The 17,512-nt window shown below is 38.8% G+C and overlaps 1 long non-coding RNA gene across 1 annotated transcript; it reads left to right on the top strand.

The window, feature by feature from the left end:
* The first annotated feature begins 528 nt into the window (after positions 1-528).
* LOC149113704 (uncharacterized) lies at positions 529-8,800 on the top strand. Its single transcript, XR_016206325.1, has 3 exons — positions 529-690; positions 4,768-4,858; positions 7,900-8,800. It is a non-coding gene; the product is annotated as an uncharacterized LOC149113704 (long non-coding RNA).
* The last annotated feature ends 8,712 nt before the right edge of the window (positions 8,801-17,512 follow it).

Here is a 17,512-nt window from a genome sequence, read left to right on the forward strand (position 1 = left end):
GGGGTGTGGTGGCAATTTCCGAAAAAAAAAATTCCTACATGGTAAGAACTACTGGAAAAAAAACCGTGCAAGGGGAGCCATAGGAGAAAAATCGAACAAGGGCTTTCGATTCTGCCATCATTATTTTGATTTTTGACATTTTAGACAAAAATTCTTCCACAAGTTATTGCCCATCAAAAATATTCCATGCACAACCTGAAGGTGAGAAAACATTTCTTATTCCAGAAAATTGCCGCCACAAAACAAATTTGATGTGAGGGCCTGGTTGAATGGCAGAAAAAGGATGTCATGTTTATTTGTTTTTATTTTATTGTAGCTTTTCAAAAGAAAAAAACTGAAATCCTTACAAACTCTGTTGAACCCTGTGTGTGGGCTCGGGCAATCCCCATTATCCCGTCCACCGCGTTTTAGCTTTCCTACCCCTCCCTGGTTGGTCCTCTCTTACCCGTCATCTCTTGCAATTCCGCACGTCTGCACGTGAGTGGAGTGGAAGGGTTGTTACCTGATGAAGGAGTTTAGGTAAGTTTTCTTCTTTTCAACTTGCTTTTACGCGCTATTTGCGCAAGGACATTATGTTTACAGAGTATTTCACAAGGTTATTTGTTTTTTATTTCGTTAAAAAGGTGACAAGCTCAAATATCTCAAGACATGCTGACACTGATGACCACTCAACACACAGTTTCATACCGGGTAAGATGCTTCCAAAGCTTTTGACTCGTTCTTCATTAACGTTTATTTCTAATGTAAACTTAATCTTAGAAATTTCGTATGAAATACCCAGCCAGAGCTTGCCAAATCAGTGAATGGACCTTCGGAAAATTTTAAACCTTTGTATATTTAATATAAACAGTACAAGTTAATTAAAATAACAGAAACAAAATACCCCCCAGGGAGGGGGTACTCCCAGAAAAATTGGGTGAAGGTTTGTGGCCCGCTTCCCAAAACCCTTAACCTATTTATGACCAAAATCTGCGACACTCCCTACCCTATTAAGGACTAAAAATTCAAAACCCTATTTATGACCTGATCCTTAAATCAAAACCCTGTTTCAGACCTGTTTTATAATTAGTTCCCTAGTTCAGACCAATGTTAAATTACCGTAAAGATAATTTGTGAAGGGTTTTGTTGATTTTCGTTTCGATAATGACGAAAATTGGCTTATTGTTAAAAACATACCCATATCAAGGCTACAGTGCAAAACCATACCCTATTTACGACCAAAATGGCTGAAATCAGCTAAAATCGATACCCTTTTTATGACCAGAATGGCTGAAAAACCATACCCTTTGGGTCTGCACATACCTATATATTGCACATCCCTTTCTCCATTTGATTTTTGTGTCACACTAGCACACTTGCACAACAATAAAACAGTACAGTTACAAGCAGTTTTGGCAGTTGTTGAGGAAAAAGTTTGGTCAGTCAGTCAGTGGATGGGTGGTAAATGTTGCTGACCGGTGCATTCCGCGTTTACAGGGACAGTGGAGCTGGCGGGGGGGGGGGGGGGGGGCAGGGACTGGAGCCCCCCAATTTCAAGCAAAAAATACACAAAATACACAAAATAATAATTTTACAACTCTCCAGACTCCCTACAAGCTAGTGCCTCGACAGTTGCTTGTAAGCCCCTTCCCCATTCCCCCCCCCCCCCCACCCCCAATTTAAATGAGTAGTAGACATTGTGAACAAAGTGGCTACCACTTTGCATCAACAAATTATGAGAATCTCAAAAGCGATGAAGCAATCTTTTGCATTTGGAGTCAAACAAGAGCTCCTAGAATTAAAGACTCTGTTGTATTCAGCAAAGGTGGGTGTACAATTCTATCCATCTTCGTCAATAGCTTTAACTTCACAACTTTTAACCAAAGTGTTGCCACACACCAAATCACCCCAGGCACCCCATCCTAATCCAACAGCGACCACACCCTCTACAATAACTGATCGCAAACGTCCACCACAACACAGACAGGAGGAGGGATGTAAATATGGTATGCACCACTAGATTAACAGCCAAGCCTTTTTGTAAGGTGATCCCATACTCCATGCGAGTCGGTGGTAGTAGCAGCTCCAATAGATATCTTGAAACTGTGGCCTGAGTAAGAACCCAAAAAACCAGCTGAATGCAAGATTGACTGCACAAATAAAGACAACAGCTTTTGAGACAATGGGGTGCCATCCTGAAACAGAAACAGGGGCCGTTGCACCTAGCCACAAACCTGGAGGTAATTGCCAATAGCCCTCAAAGGACAAATGGAAGAGTCACCTTGCCCCATTGAAATGTCACTTCCTCAGCAAAAAGGGTCAGACTTAGAGCACTTTTTGTGTATTTTGAGACAGGAGGGGTTTACTGATGGTCACTGGAATTGCTGTGTTGAACGCGAAGTTGACTGTGAACTTGTTTTGCATGTAAAAACCTGAAGAAGTCTTAACAGCAGACCCTCCCAGAGCAGCCCCATGACTGTAATAAGGAGATGAGTTGGACTGGATGAACCCTGGACTGTTTTATGCCCTGAAGCAGATGTTTTAACTGAAGACAGTTCTCCAGTGGGTCTAGCAAACCATTGCAAATATGAAGTGAGCACACCACAGATAAGTAAACTTCAATCGAGGAATAGTTCAGATTATCAGCCAATATTGTACCAAAAGCATAAGCAGTTGTTCATCAGCTGGGAGTGGGACCAATCTGGTCGTCCTAGATTCTGCCTGCAAAAGGGGTAAACCCATCAAGTTGAAGGGCTGGGTCAGGCCTCGATTTAGGAACAACTTTCATCTCTGCTTCAAACTACCAAAAGACAGGCCAGGAAGTACTGGGGGACCACTGTTGCTTCTTGGTCAGCATGGGGGACTAGTTGCCTGAAATGATGAGATTGGAAACTAGAGAGGGCATCACCTTCTGGGTTGGCTTTACCTAAGACAGAAGAAGAGGTGAAGGAGAAGGAATGACGTACCACCAACAGCAAATGATCAGAAGCATCAGATAAGGTTCTTAGAGGTGCCCTATTTAAGGACCGCCACAACAACAACATTGTGGCACAGAAACTAGATCTGCTTGATGACCCAGAGAGGACCCCACAGATATGCTGCCATGATCTCAAGGAACAGCGTCCTCTAGGCAATGGTCAATGGGACCTGCAAAGCCTGAGAACCAATGGCCCTGAAAGAATGCTGCATAGCCCAAGAATCCTGCCACATCAGATGAAACCTGGAAGTCTGGTAGGGGAGCCCATGACAGTGTTAGGAAGAATCTTAGTCTGGGTGAAATGTCACATATTTCAACCTGCCTCCGTTTTGTAATGGAGACAACGAGTCGCCCATTGAGAAAGGTTTGCGTCTCGCTCTCAACGGCGTTCATCTTTGAAGGCAACTTGCTTAGAACAGGCGCACGCCCTGGATTGACCAAGAAGGTTTTAGCCAGGACTGGAGGAGATGGAAGAATGGTAGAACTTGACAAAGTACCGAACTAAAACAGTAGAGACCAGGCTCAGTAGCAGAGCTGTGCCAGGAGTGGTAATGGCAGACACTGACCTAAATGTGCTGATAAAAGACAGATTGAAGAGACAGCCTACCTGCTTTGGACAAGGATTGTTGTGTCCTGGATCGACCGCCAAACTAGATGGGATTGCTGGGGTGGGATAACTCGCCTCTGAAACTGCCAGGGAGGAAATGCCGGCAACCGTATGGATAAACTGGAAGAGGAGGCGCTGCTCAGTTGTAATGCTGACTATTTGTTGATTAATTTTTGTTTGTGGGAGGAGGAACCAACTGGATCAGCAATTAACTTCAGTCTGTCCTCTGCCTGTATCAATGCTTGCTAACCCATTAAGCCTCATGAGTGATCAGCTTAAAATTTCTCCTCTTGTTCTCAAACATAATCATGAAAAAAGAATTATGAGAATGTATGTTAATACCTTGGTATCAATAAAGTGTTCTCAAAAAGAAAATTGCATTGAAAACCAATCAGGAGAGTTTGTATGGTGACTAAACACTTTGAGTAAAGCAAGGGATAAGAAGAACAATAATCAATAGAAGATGGTGTATTGATATATCATTCACCAAATTTTCAGACCAAACTCTGAAACAAATTTACAGCAAAGAGTTCCAGACATTGTCCTGTAATTTAGTTTGTTTTTCACATTGGTCCTTTTAATTTATCAAGCAGCAGTCAGTTTCTTTCATTGTTGATGGTTGTAATGATGCTATGATTTCAGAAACTAGAGAATTTCTTAGTGGTTTTATCTGGGCATGTGTTTTAATTCCAAGGTAAATCCTGGGACTAATTCTGTGGCAGACTTGCAACCCATCCAGGGGAGTAGAAAGACTTCTTATCACTTGATGCTACAGAAACCCTGATAAGTTGCAGCAGTGTCTGGGGTGGATCAAGGGAAGGTTTGGGGTTGAACCCCTTAAATTAAGAAAAAAACTGAGACATTATAAAACACTGACTTGGCTGCAGAATGCTGGAAATCCCATTTCCAAGGACCTCAGTGGTAAAATATCTCTGGGGGAGGATGCCTCCGCAACTCTCTACAGGGGACCGCCATTGGTGCTCTGTATCTTGAACCCCCTTCTCTAAAATCCTGTATCCTCCCCAGAGTGGGGATCACTTGGCCCTGATGCAGGCTTAACGTTACCCTCATTGTTAAAACTCCCCCAGTAGTGTTTAAACTTTAAATATCTGATGACTTGTTTTAAATTCTGTTGATTTTAAAGCTTAAGAGAATGAGGCTGTCAATTTTTATAAGTTTGAAACATTTCCTTTTCTTACCACAGACACAAAACAGAGAAGTAATGATAAAATAGAGCCATGTGCTGAAACTTGTGCAAAGAATAATTCAAAGTGAGAGTTTGGATTCAGCATAAGGTTAGTCACAATTTTCTTTGTGTTTTGTTAGAGAGGTTATTTGCTACCTCATGGTATATGTGCTAGTAATAGTGGCACACAATACAGGCAGAAAATAAAGCAAATTGAAAAGTTATTTCATCACTCGTCAGCAATTTCAAGAAACTGTTGAATGTGTGATCAGATACCAAAGGTATGCATGGTTAGGGTTTACAAATCTTTTTCTGTTAGGGTATATGAATATGCCTTAAAGGATGTATGTCACTGATTTTAGCTGAATTTAGAGATCAGAAAGAGGCCGCAAAAATTGAGTGAAATACAAGAAAATCTACTTGAAAATGTGAAGGAACATTTCAACAACAGAGCCAATACAAAAGAAGGGACGGATGAATAAAAAATGAAGAAGATTAAAACGGATTGTGATATGGGTTTTTTGAAAAATTGCAAAGCTGAACAGTTTTCAAAGTCAATCTTGTTTGTTTGTCACCTTTAATTATAACACCTGGGAGGCATGTTTGTAATGAAGCTTGAACAATCCTTGACCATTAAACTTCATGAGTGATCAGCCTTAAATTTCTCCTTATAGTCTCAAACAAAATCAAGAATAAGTAGTTATAAGCATGGAGAAAGTGATCTCAAGTAGTTTCAATCAAATTTCGTGAAAAATACTCTGCTGTGCGTCGTGTTTTCAACTCTCTTCTCAGTGTCCAATGAAATGCTGTCTCTCGTGTTTGATATTTTACTTACTCTTTACTTACTGACAAACCCTTTCTTTTGAGATGTAATTGGGTGTTGTTTTTGAAGGCAAAGCAACTAACATGGTTGTAAAAGAAAAGAGTAAATGTCATGTTTTATGTTTCAAGATCCTTTCAAAAATGAAAATTGGTAATACTTAATTGAAGCAAGTGAAGATAAAGCAGAGTGCCTCTCACTATTAAAACCTTGTGGTTTAATTCTGGCCTGATGCCATATGTGAGTTGAGTTTTTTGTTGCTTCTTTCCTTGTTCTGAGGGTTTTGCTAAGGGTTCTCCAGTTTTCTCTTGCCATCAAAACCATCATCTCCAAACTCCAGTATATATTATTTATACATGCTCTTTTTATTTTACGTTATACAGGGCCCCCGTTGATACCAGTCCTGTGACTGAAGGGGTCACCCTGTTTAAATATCGATGATGATGATGATGATTACTATTATTATTATTATTATTATTATTATTATTATTATTATTATTATTATTATTCGACCAGGATAGAGGACCTGCATGAAAACCAGCTAAGGCTGATGTGGCTTCCTCTCTAAATATTGTAATTTCTTTTTGTTTTTGTTTTTTTTTTAACCGATCAACAAGTCTTCAAGTCTTGTTTTTGATTTGCTTAATTTCAAACATTAAGGATGTTGTGTGAGAAGCATTATTTAACAACAGTTTTGGTGAAACCCTTTACCTCATTGCTTTTTCCTAAGTGTCGTAGCCCAAAGCTTTTCACCCCCCCCCCCTTTAACTTGAATTTACAGTGCAATATGTTTTCATTTTAGACTTAGACTAAATATTGTAGCCATCACTATTTTGATTCGTGTTCATTTTTTTCAACTTATCATATATTTATATACTTCCAGTAAATTGTTTTCTTTTTCTGTTTTTATCTTTTTATTTTGTGGCGTACCTGGAAACTAGCTCCTATAGGTAAGCGTGCTGACCATGTAAACAAACAAGTATTTTCAGTACAAATTATAGCCACCAGTCAGCCAATTTTTTTGTTTTACTAAAACCGAAGGCTTACCTTCATCATTGTTGTTCAGTATTCTACATTGGTCATAAATTCTCGATACATTTTTTTTGTCGTTGGATTAACCTAACCATTACCACTTGGGACTCTGCATCTAGCACGTCTTGCGTACCTATAATATTTCTTTCTTTCTCAAATTCGAGGCACAGCTGGCAAAATTCTGGAAAAAACTGTCAGAGTGGAAGTCTTTTTCAGTTGTACAGTGAGTTTCACAAAAGTTATTAAAATATTTTCTTATGTAATCAGGCTCTTGTCAGTAGCTTGTAAGATAAAAGGTGAGTAAAAGGAAACAAACTCCATTTGTGTCTTTGTTTTACAATAGTTGCCTCATCAGCATAAGCAATTCAGCTTTTGATCGAGCCAAAAAAAATGTTAGTTATGAATTTTGGAAGGGCACAGCACGATTAACTGTCCTGAAGATTTTTTGTGTGTGATGTATTGAATACTTTTTTAGCGACACAGGTTTAAAAGCTCGAAATTTTACAAAGAATGTATGAGCTCATAAGTGCTTTTGCCACCTAGAAATTTACAGTTTTTAAAAGCCATTTTTCCTTTTGAATATTACGCCCAAAGAGCCCACAATTTCACCGATTAGTAAGTTTCAAAAGCTCTTTAAATGTTTGTAGTCAATTTGTATGTAGCATATCGACTTCTCTGTGCGAAGACGTATGTTAACAAGGAAAATGCAAACAATGAAACGATTAAAATGTGACGCGGAAATATCACGAGTGACCAAAAACTTCGTACTTGTTTGCATGAGGAGTGCATTTGAACAACATTTTGAACTACAAAAACAACTCTTTGTGCAAGTATTCGTTTGTGTAAACTTTCGTAAATTTGAATGAACAAATCGCGTAACGTGTACTCAAATGCTACGTTTTTTATTTTCGTAACTTTCCCGAGTTTAAGATTGGCGACAATTTAACGCTAATAGATTCATCCTCGTAAAGAAATGCAAATATTTTCTGACTTGTCGAGAACATTTTCCCCGTGAAATTTAGAGCGTGCAATTCTGCCGGAGAGCTTTGCGTATAGAGGTTAATTTTTGAACACTGTATTTTAGCTGGTGATAATAATTTCTTGTCGTTCCTTGTCCGTGCTTAAAGTTTTTCTCAACATCTTCATGTAAATATAACTGGTTGAAAATGCAAGAGAAAGACATTCACCATGAAGACAATTGACTGGATCTTGTAAATTCTAACCGAGTAGACTATTACGTTAATTTTTTTCGTCGACTTTAGAGACAACCATGGTTAATTTGTTGATTTTCGTTTCAGGTTGGCATCTCCAGTATACGTGGACAAAAGCGTGAAGAGAGAAGCAAAGGAAACCAAACAGGCTCATTTATATTTCTTCAGTGGTTCAAAATTAAGGTAGATTTAAAACCAGATTTATTACGATTAGTTTTCTCGCAACAAGATTGTAACTCGTGCTAGTGATTTCGCAAAACTCAAGATGGAAGTTTGGACAAATTGTCTACATGTATTTCACAGGTTCAGTAGATTAAAATCTTGCTAGTTCTCTGAAGCACGGATTGAGTTGAGAATGTTTTACTTTAAGGTAGAAGATAAGCTTTTTCTCGATTAAGTTTTTGCGACAGATATTTCAAGCCGGGAAGTCTTAGTAGCTATTTCACAAAACCCGTAAAACAAAATGTGATAATCAGAATTCAGATGCCAAATAACTCATTAAAATTACTGTTCTGTTGTCTAGAATCTTTTTCACAGTTAGCTCTAATTGTCCAGTGCTCGGAGAGGCATCATATCGAAGGAAAGGTTGCGCTTTTAAAAGGGCCTAGAAAAAAATCGGGTTAATGTCTTTTGGCGGTAAAATTGTCTTTGGAAAAAAAAGTCTGCAATTTTAAATGGTGTCTGGTTTTGAGTCAAAAATATACTAAGTCTTTTGGCGGGAAAAATCTTGCACTATGTGGAAGGATTTTTTCCATCAAAAGTCAAAGTATATGTTTGAATTCTGTCTAGACTCTGTTCAAAAGCGCAGAATTTTTTTTCTTTCTCGCAACCCTACATAGTCAAAAAATAGTAAAAGAGATAGCCTACATTTCGACTAGTTTCCAGGCCCTTTTAAAAGCGCAATGTTTTTTCTTTTCTTTTTTTATTCAAATTATTTGTAATTAATTTTAAATCTATTATTGAAGAGACAATAAAAAGTTGAACTGAACACGCGATATTTTTTTGCTTAATTATTTTTTAATGTCTTTAATATAAGTAATGTAAACAATAAAAACCACCACTTGATGTTTTCATTTAATTGAACTTTATTGTTTTGCAGTAAGTGACTATCTAAATTATAATAATTATGATAACAAACTAATTAATTTATGGAAAATCAGTTGAATTTAATTAAAATGTGTAAAGGAAAATCTTTCGTCGAAAAACTAAGACTTTTGGCGGGAAAATTAAAAAAATTTGCACAGCGTTTACCCTAACAATATTTTTCGTGACAAAACAATTAGGAGTCATACTGAAAATTTTTTCCGCCAAAAAATTTATACACCATCTCTCTCAAAATCTAAAACAATTTTTTTGCAAGAAAGGGATTTAAGTAACTAAATATTCTTTCCGCCGTGTAAACGATGGGTAAACATGGCAAGGAATACAGCGTTTGTTTAAAAATACGAGGTCAAATAATTTCTGTGAAATTTAATAGCTGGAGTAATCATAGTCTGAAAACCGAAGATAAATAACAAAAATATTCACTGGTCAAATATGAGGTTTGAAACTGTTCTGAAAAGCGTGTAATTGTATTTAAAGTTTTCAAAGATTTTTCTGCAAGATTGTGTTCAATTTTGGTGTAAACTTTCCTGACAATTGTTGCAAAAGTATGAAAACTTAAAACCCAACAACGCTCTTTCCAGTTCAGCTTCATTCCTCAAATGAGACCAGAAAAACATTTTGCCAAATATCCAAAGTCGACAGACTGTGAGTAATTCAGACATCAAACTAAACAGAAATTATTTGACATCGAATTCCCCAGCAAACACTGAATTCCGCGCCATGTTTACACATAGTTTAAATGGCGGAAAGAAACTGCAAACTGTCTTCGAGGACGACATGGCAGGATAAAAATATATCTGTGATCAATTATAAAAATAAAACTAACTCGTGTTTACAACTGATCATCGAAAACCCGACCGCGAAATTTAATAAAAATTTTATTTCGATACACTTTGGCCGATTGTAAAGTTTTTCATGTTCGAATCCGGTGACTCAAAATATCTTAAACTGTTTAATAGCTTGCCATGTTGTCCTTTCGACCGTTTAAAACCCAAGAATGATCAACAGCTGATTTGTCCTTACAAGGTTAAGTAAATGTCAAGAAAAAGGCTAACGAGAATAAAGAAACTCGTCGACTCAGGGATGTTTTGTGATATACTGCCAGATTCTCCGAACTGTTCTTAACCAAAATGTAGGGAATAAGTAAGGAGAAATGCTATTTTCAAACTTGGTTTAACAGGTTAAACTATGTCCTGTATATCTGGTTCAAAGAATGTTGTAATTGACAGCGAATTTGTTCAAGATTAAACGTTTGTTTAGAATTTAGACATTCCAAAAAGAGATTACATGGACTACAGGTAGCCAATCACAAGGCAACTTTGTTTTGGACAATGCGATTTATTAAGAAATTTCCGTTATCTTTTTAAACATTCTGTGAACCAGACATGACGCTTTTATCGCATCCAAAGTTAAGGTGGCACTGTCAAAGTCGCGGTACCTATCCCTTAATTCCAAACAGCGACACAAGAGAAAAAATATTTCAAAAATAATCAATACACGACTTTTTTCTACAGTATCAATGAGTTGTCAAAAATTAGAAAATTCTCTCTTACACGATACTCTTTCGACTTGATGTACGGCCGTATTCTCCAAATTAATATTGTAAGAATTCTGTGCTAATCAGTAAAGAGATTTGCTATTTTGAACTAAGTACTGAAAAAACTAGTGAAACAGAGTGCCACCTTAACACATTTCCTTTCAACTGTATAAAAATAGTGGCTCGCACAATTCGTGTTCCTTTGGCTAGTTGTGTAAGCTATGAATTTTACAAAATTATAATGCAAACGAAATTGAGCTACGCGTATTTTTGTGCATTTTGGAGACCAAGAAAATCAACTTCGAATTCTCTTAAGTTCTGGTAATATTGAAATCACTGTTTGAAGAAGGCATTAAATATGGTAGGAAATTTGGTTTAAGGACAAGCCACTATTTTTCATCGCAGCTAGTATCAGGTGATTAAATTATTTTAAACCTTTCTCCACCAATGAATATGTCCTCCTGTGATCCAAGCTCTTCTCAATCTTCCCTACATTTTTCTCTATAGAAAACAGATAAATAACATGATTAGCTCATGGTGGAAATGCTACAAATGACAGTCAAAAACCTCTTTCAATAAACTCGCATTCTTCCCTATAACGTACTCACAAACTTAAAAAACGAAAGTTCCGATTATAACAAACATACTTTGCCAGTAGGCCGGTCATTAAACTCAAATTCCAACAGTTTCCCGGCTTTTGGACTGAAATGGTATGGCAAACACCATTTCAAGAACATAAGACGCCGACATCGTCACTAAACATTTTACACAACTTGTTTGCAAAGGAAAAAAATTGACAACAAAATGTTCCCTTTCAAAATTGTTTTGAGGCGTTGAAGTTTTGATGTTTAAGTTTAGCTTTGAGTCAAATGATCTAAGGCTGAGAAGAAACATTCTGAATTGCAAAAGCTTGCCGCGTCTAAACTTCAACGAACGCGTTCCTATTTCAACGGGCGTCCTATTTAGGGTATAAATTGTTCAGAAATATGCAGGAATAGGTGCTCACCATTCTGCACACGGCTTTGGAGTTGCAGGTTGTATTCGTCAGGACTTATCATCACTCTTCTACAGCAAGGACTTGGTCTTGGGAAGGGAGAGAACAGTCGAAATCTTAGCACGTTAACGAACTCTGTGAAATGAAACGAATTCGTCAATGTATCATGAATATGGATTACAAAATAGCACCACTACGTCACACATATCGGCGAAAGTACTTTTTGCATGCTTGTTCATGTAAATGGGGTCATAAATTATTTTTGTTAGCCTCTCACAATTAACTGTAAGTTTTCCTGATAAAGTTTGGATTTCGCCTTTTCAACGTTGGTGAAAATGATGGGCGATTATATAATAGAAAGAAAAAATTCACAGTTGCTTGCAAATACGAATTTTGTTTTCCCAAGGCAAAACAGATAGACCAGTTTAGACTTTTTCGGTTTTGCGCCATTTTTATCGTTCTCCCCCATCGCTTTTCTCCCAAAGCGTCCCTCAGACTGTTCATTGGCTTTCTCAGTAAACCAGACTAGATCCATTATCATTAAAAGATTTTCACTACAAAATTAGCTCAAACGAAAAAAAAAAAGGCCTTGGAAATTATCCACAACGTAAGAAATTTTTCTTTAAAACGAGTATGGGAGAAAAAAAAAATCTGAGTCTCCCGCGGGTTTTGAACTCACGACCTTGCCCTCGCACGTTGTGCAAATGCGTTACCCATGGTCAAGGGGAACTCTGGTTAAGAGCTAAGCAATTTTTAAGGTTCACATGTATATCTAGGTTTTATTCGAGGTCTAATTTTGCCCTGAACGTCGTGCCGTAACATTGATAGTATCAGGACGTAAAGAAAAATTTGCGCATATATTATCCAAGGCAACAAATAATCGATAAGTTCAGATTTCCCTGTCCTCAACATTAACTTGTGGCTTAAACGAAAAAAAGAGAAACCTTTTAAAAAAAACAACCTTTAAAGTTATTTAAAACATCAATTATTTTCTTTCAAACGAGTATGGGAGAAAAAAAATCTGCGAGTCCCCCGCGGGTCTTGAACCCACGACCTTGCACTCGCACGTTGTGCAAATGCGTTACCCCTGGTCAAGGAGGACTCTGGTTGTGAGTTCAGCAAATTTTTAGCTTCATATGTGTCTATAGCTGCTATTGGTGGCCCAGCTTAGCTCTGGTAACTGTGCCGCAACAATACTACAGTCAAACCTCCACTAACTACCACATCTTTATAGCAGCCGGTGTTTCAGTTTCGTTCCGGCCGACAGTCCATACATTTACTCCCATTTTAACCTTTCTACAGCGGCAAGCCCGCCCAAGCAAGTCCGAAACTACCAAAATGACCTCTCCACAACGACCAGTTAATCAAACGACTGACAAACAGTTGATAAAAAACACTATGTTTTATTGTAAAAGAGCACAAAACTTGATCCGTACCGCACGTCGTTAGTGTGTGTTTGTGGTTCGTTTCTGTTTTATTGATGTCTTTTGATTGTGTTTGGTATTGCTATGCTACAATGAGCATATTTCAAAGATAAATATGTTGTCCCTCAAAAAACAAAACATATTACACCTCTACCTCTCCATAGCGGCCAGCTCTCGAGAACTGCCACTTTTCCCTGTCCTAGAGATTAACTTGTGGCTTAAACCAAAAAAAAGAAAAACCTCTTAAGTTATTTAAAAGATCAATTAATTTTCTTTCACACGAGTATGGGAGAAAAAAAATCTGCGAGTCCCCCGCGGGTCTTGAACCCACGACCTTGCACTCGCACGTTGTGCAAATGCGTTACCCCTGGTCAAGGGGGACTCTGGTTGTGAGTTCAGCAAATTTTTGGGTTCATATGTGTCTATAGTTGCTATTGGCGGCCTAGCTTAGCTCCGACAACTGTGCCGCAACAATATTACAGTCAAACCTCCAGTAACGGTCACATCTTTATAGCAGCCGGCTTTTCAGTTTCGTTCCGGCCGACAGTGCATACATTCACTCCTATTGTAACCTTTCTACAGCGGCAAGGTCCACCCAAGCACGTCCAAAAATGACCTCTCCACAACGACCAGTTAATCGAACGACAGACAAACAGTTGATAAAAAGCACTATGTTTTATTGTAAAATTCGCAAAACTTGATCCGTAGCACACAACGTTGGTGTCTGTTTGTGGTTGGTTTCCGTTTTATTGATATATTTTGATTGTGTTAGGTACTGCTATGCTACAATGCGCCTATTTTAAAGATAAATATGTTGTGCCTCCGGAGAAAAACAAAATATATTACACCCCTACCTCTATATAGCGGCCAGCTCTCGAGAACTGCCACTCTTCCCTGTCCTCAAAATTAACTTGTGGCTTAAACGAAAAAAAGAGAAACCTTTAAAGTTATTTAAAAGATCAATTATTTTTCTTTCAAACGAGTATAGGAGAAAAAAATCTGCGAGTCCCCCGCGGGTTTTGAACCCACGACCTTGCACTCGCACGTTGTGCAAATGCGTTACCCCTGGTCAAGGGGGACTCTGGTTGTGAGTTCAGCAATTTTTTAGCTTCATATGTGTCTATAGTTGCTATTGGTGGCCCAGCTTAGCTCCGGTAACTGTGCCGCAACAATATTACAGTCAAACCTCCAGTAACGGTCACATCTTTATAGCAGCCGGCTTTTCAGTTTCGTTCCGGCCGACAGTGCATACATTCACTCCTATTGTAACCTTTCTACAGCGGCAAGGTCCACCCAAGCACGTCCAAAAATGACCTCCCCACAACGACCAGTTAATCGAACGACAGACAAACAGTTGATAAAAAGCACTATGTTTTATTGTAAAATTCGCAAAACTTGATCCGTAGCACACAACGTTGGTGTCTGTTTGTGGTTGGTTTCCGTTTTATCGATATATTTTGATTGTGTTAGGTATTGCTATGCTACAATGCGCCTATTTCAAAGATAAATAGGTTGTGCCTCCGGAGAAAAACAAAACCTATTACACCCCTACCTCTATATAGCGGCCAGCTCTCGAGAAATGCCACTTTTCCCTGTCCTCAAAATTAACTTGTGGCTTAAACGAAAAAAAAGAAAACCTTTTAAGTTATATAAAAGATCAGTTATTTTTCTTTCAAACGAGTATGGGAGAAAAAAAATCTGCGAGTCCCCCGCGGGTCTTGAACCCACGACCTTGCACTCGCACGTTGTGCAAATGGGTTACCCCTCGTCAAGGGGGACTCTGGTTGTGAGTTCAGCAAATTTTTGGGTTCATATGTGTCTATAGTTTCTATTAGTGGCCCAGTTTAGCTCCGGCAACTGTACTGACACAATATTACAGTCAAACCTCCGGTAACGCCCACATCTTTATAGCAACCGGTTTTTCAGTTTCGTTCCGGCCGACAGTCCATACATTCAGTCCTATTGTAGCCTTTCTACAGCGGCAAGGCCCACCCAAGCACGTCCCAAACTACTAAAATGAACTCTCCACAACGACCAGTTAATCAAACGACTGACAAACAGTTGATAAAAGGCACTATGAGTGTTTTATTGTAAAAGATCACAAAACTTGATCCGTTCGCCACGTCGTTGGTGTCTGTTTGTGGTTGGGTTCTGTTTTATTGATATATTTTGACTGTGTTAGGTATTGCTATGCTACAATGCGCATATTTTAGAGATAAATAGGTTGTGCCTCCGGAAAGAAACGAAACCTATTACACCTGTATCTCTCCATAGCGGCCACCTCTGGAGAACTGCCACTTTTCCCTGTCCTCGAGATTAACTTGTGGCTTAAATAATAAAAAGAAAAACCTTTTAAGTTATTTAAAAGATCAATTATTTTTCTTTCAAACGAGTATGGGAGAAAAAAAATCTGCGAGTCCCCCGCGGGTTTTGAACCCAAGACCTTGCACTCGCACGTTGTGCAAATGCGTTACCCCTGGTCAAGGGGGACTCTGGTTGTGAGTTCAGCAAATTTTTGGGTTCATATTTGTCTATAGTTGCTATTGGTGGCCCAGTTTAGCTCCGGCAACTGTGCCGCAACAATATTAAAGTCAAACCTCAAGTAACGGCCACATCTTTATAGCAGCCGGTTTTTCAGTTTCGTTCTGGGCGACAGTCCATACATTCACTCCTATTGTAACCTTTCTACAGCGGCAAGGCCCACCCAAGCACGTCCCAAACTACTAAAATGACCTCTCCAAAACGACCACTTAATCGAACGATAGACAAACAGTTGATAAAAAGCACTATGTTTTATTGTAAAATTTGCAAAAACTTGATCCGTAGCACACAACGTTGGTGTCTGTTCGCGGTTGGTTTCCGTTTTATTGATATATTTTGATCGTGTTGGGTACTGCTATGCTACAATGAGCATATTTTGAAGATAAATATATTGTGTCTCCGGAGAAAAACGAAACATATTACACCCCTAGCTCTATATAGCGGTCATCTCTCGAGAACTGCCACTCTTCCCTGTCCTCAAAATTAACTTGTGGCTTAAACGAAAAAAGGAGAAACCTTTAAAGTTATTTAAAAGATCAATTATTTTTGTTTCAAACGAGTATAGGAGAAAAAAAATCTGCGAGTCCCCCGCGGGTCTTGAACCCACGACCTTGCATTCGCACGTTGTGCAAATGCGTTACCCCTGGTCAAGGGGGACTCTGGTTGTGAGTTCAGCAATTTTTTAGCTTCATATGTGTCTATAGTTGCTATTGGTGGCCCAGCTTAGCTCCGGTAACTGTGCCGCAACAATATTACAGTCAAACCTCCACTAACGACCACATCTTTATAGCAGCCGGTTTTTCAGTTTCATTCCGGCCGACAGTCGATACATTAAGTCCTATTGTAACCTTTCTACAGCGGCAAGGCCTACCCAAGCAAGTCCCAAACTACTAAAATGACCTCTCCACAACCACCATTTAATCAAACGACTGACAAACAGTTGATAAAAGGCACTATGAGTGTTTTATTGTAAAAGATCACAAAACTTGATCCGTTCGCCACGTCGTTGGTGTCTGTTTGTGGTTGGGTTCTGTTTTATTGATATATTTTGACTGTGTTAGGTATTGCTATGCTACAATGAGCATATTTTAAAGATAAATAGGTTGTGCCTCCGGAAAGAAACGAAACCTATTACACCTGTATCTCTCCATAGCGGCCACCTCTGGAGAACTGCCACTTTTCCCTGTCCTCGAGATTAACTTGTTGCTTAAATAAAAAAAGAAAAACCTTTTAAGTTATTTAAAAGATCAATTATTTTTCTTTCAAACGAGCATGCGAGAAAAAAAATCTGCGAGTCCCCCGCGGGTTTTGAACCCACGACCTTGCACTCGCACGTTGTGCAAATGCGTTACTCCTGGTCAAGGGGGACTCTCGTTGTGAGTTCAGCAAACTTGATCCGTACCACACAACGTTGGTGTCTGTACGTGGTTTGTTTCTGTTTTATTGATATATTTTGATGATTGTGTTAGGTACTGCTATGCTACAATGAGCATATTTTGAAGATCAATTTGTTGTGCCTCCGGAAAAAAACAAAACTTATTACACCCTTACCTCTATATAGCGGCCACCTCTCGAGAACTGCCACTCTTCCCTGTCCTCAAGATTAACTTGTGGCTTAAACGAGAAAAAGAAAAACCTTTAAAGTTATTTAAAAGATCAATTATGTTTCTTTCAAACGAGTATGGGAGAAAAAAAAATCTGCGAGTCCCCCGCGGGTCTTGAACCCACGACCTTGCACTCGCACGTTGTGCAAATGCGTTACCCCTGGTCAAGGGGGACTCTGGTTGTGAGTTCAGCAATTTTTTGGGTTCATATGTGTCTATAGCTGCTATTGGTGGCCCAGTTTAGCTCCGGTAACTGTGCCGCAAAAATATTACAGTCAAACCTCCACTAACGGCCACTTCTTTACAGCAGCCGATTTTTCAGTTTCGTTCCGGCCGACAGTCCATACATTTACTCTCATTTTAACCTTTATACAGCGGCAAGGCCCTCCCAAGCACGTCCCAAACTACCAAAATGACCTCTCCACAACCACCAGTTAATCAAATGACTGACAAACAGTTTATAAAAAGCACTATGTTTTGTTGTAAAATGTTACAA

The sequence above is a fragment of the Orbicella faveolata genome, unplaced genomic scaffold (assembly GCF_042242905.1).
Source record: "Orbicella faveolata isolate gen_17 unplaced genomic scaffold, um_ofav_v1 contig_14, whole genome shotgun sequence".
In the NCBI taxonomy this organism is placed as follows: Eukaryota; Metazoa; Cnidaria; class Anthozoa; order Scleractinia; family Merulinidae; genus Orbicella; species Orbicella faveolata.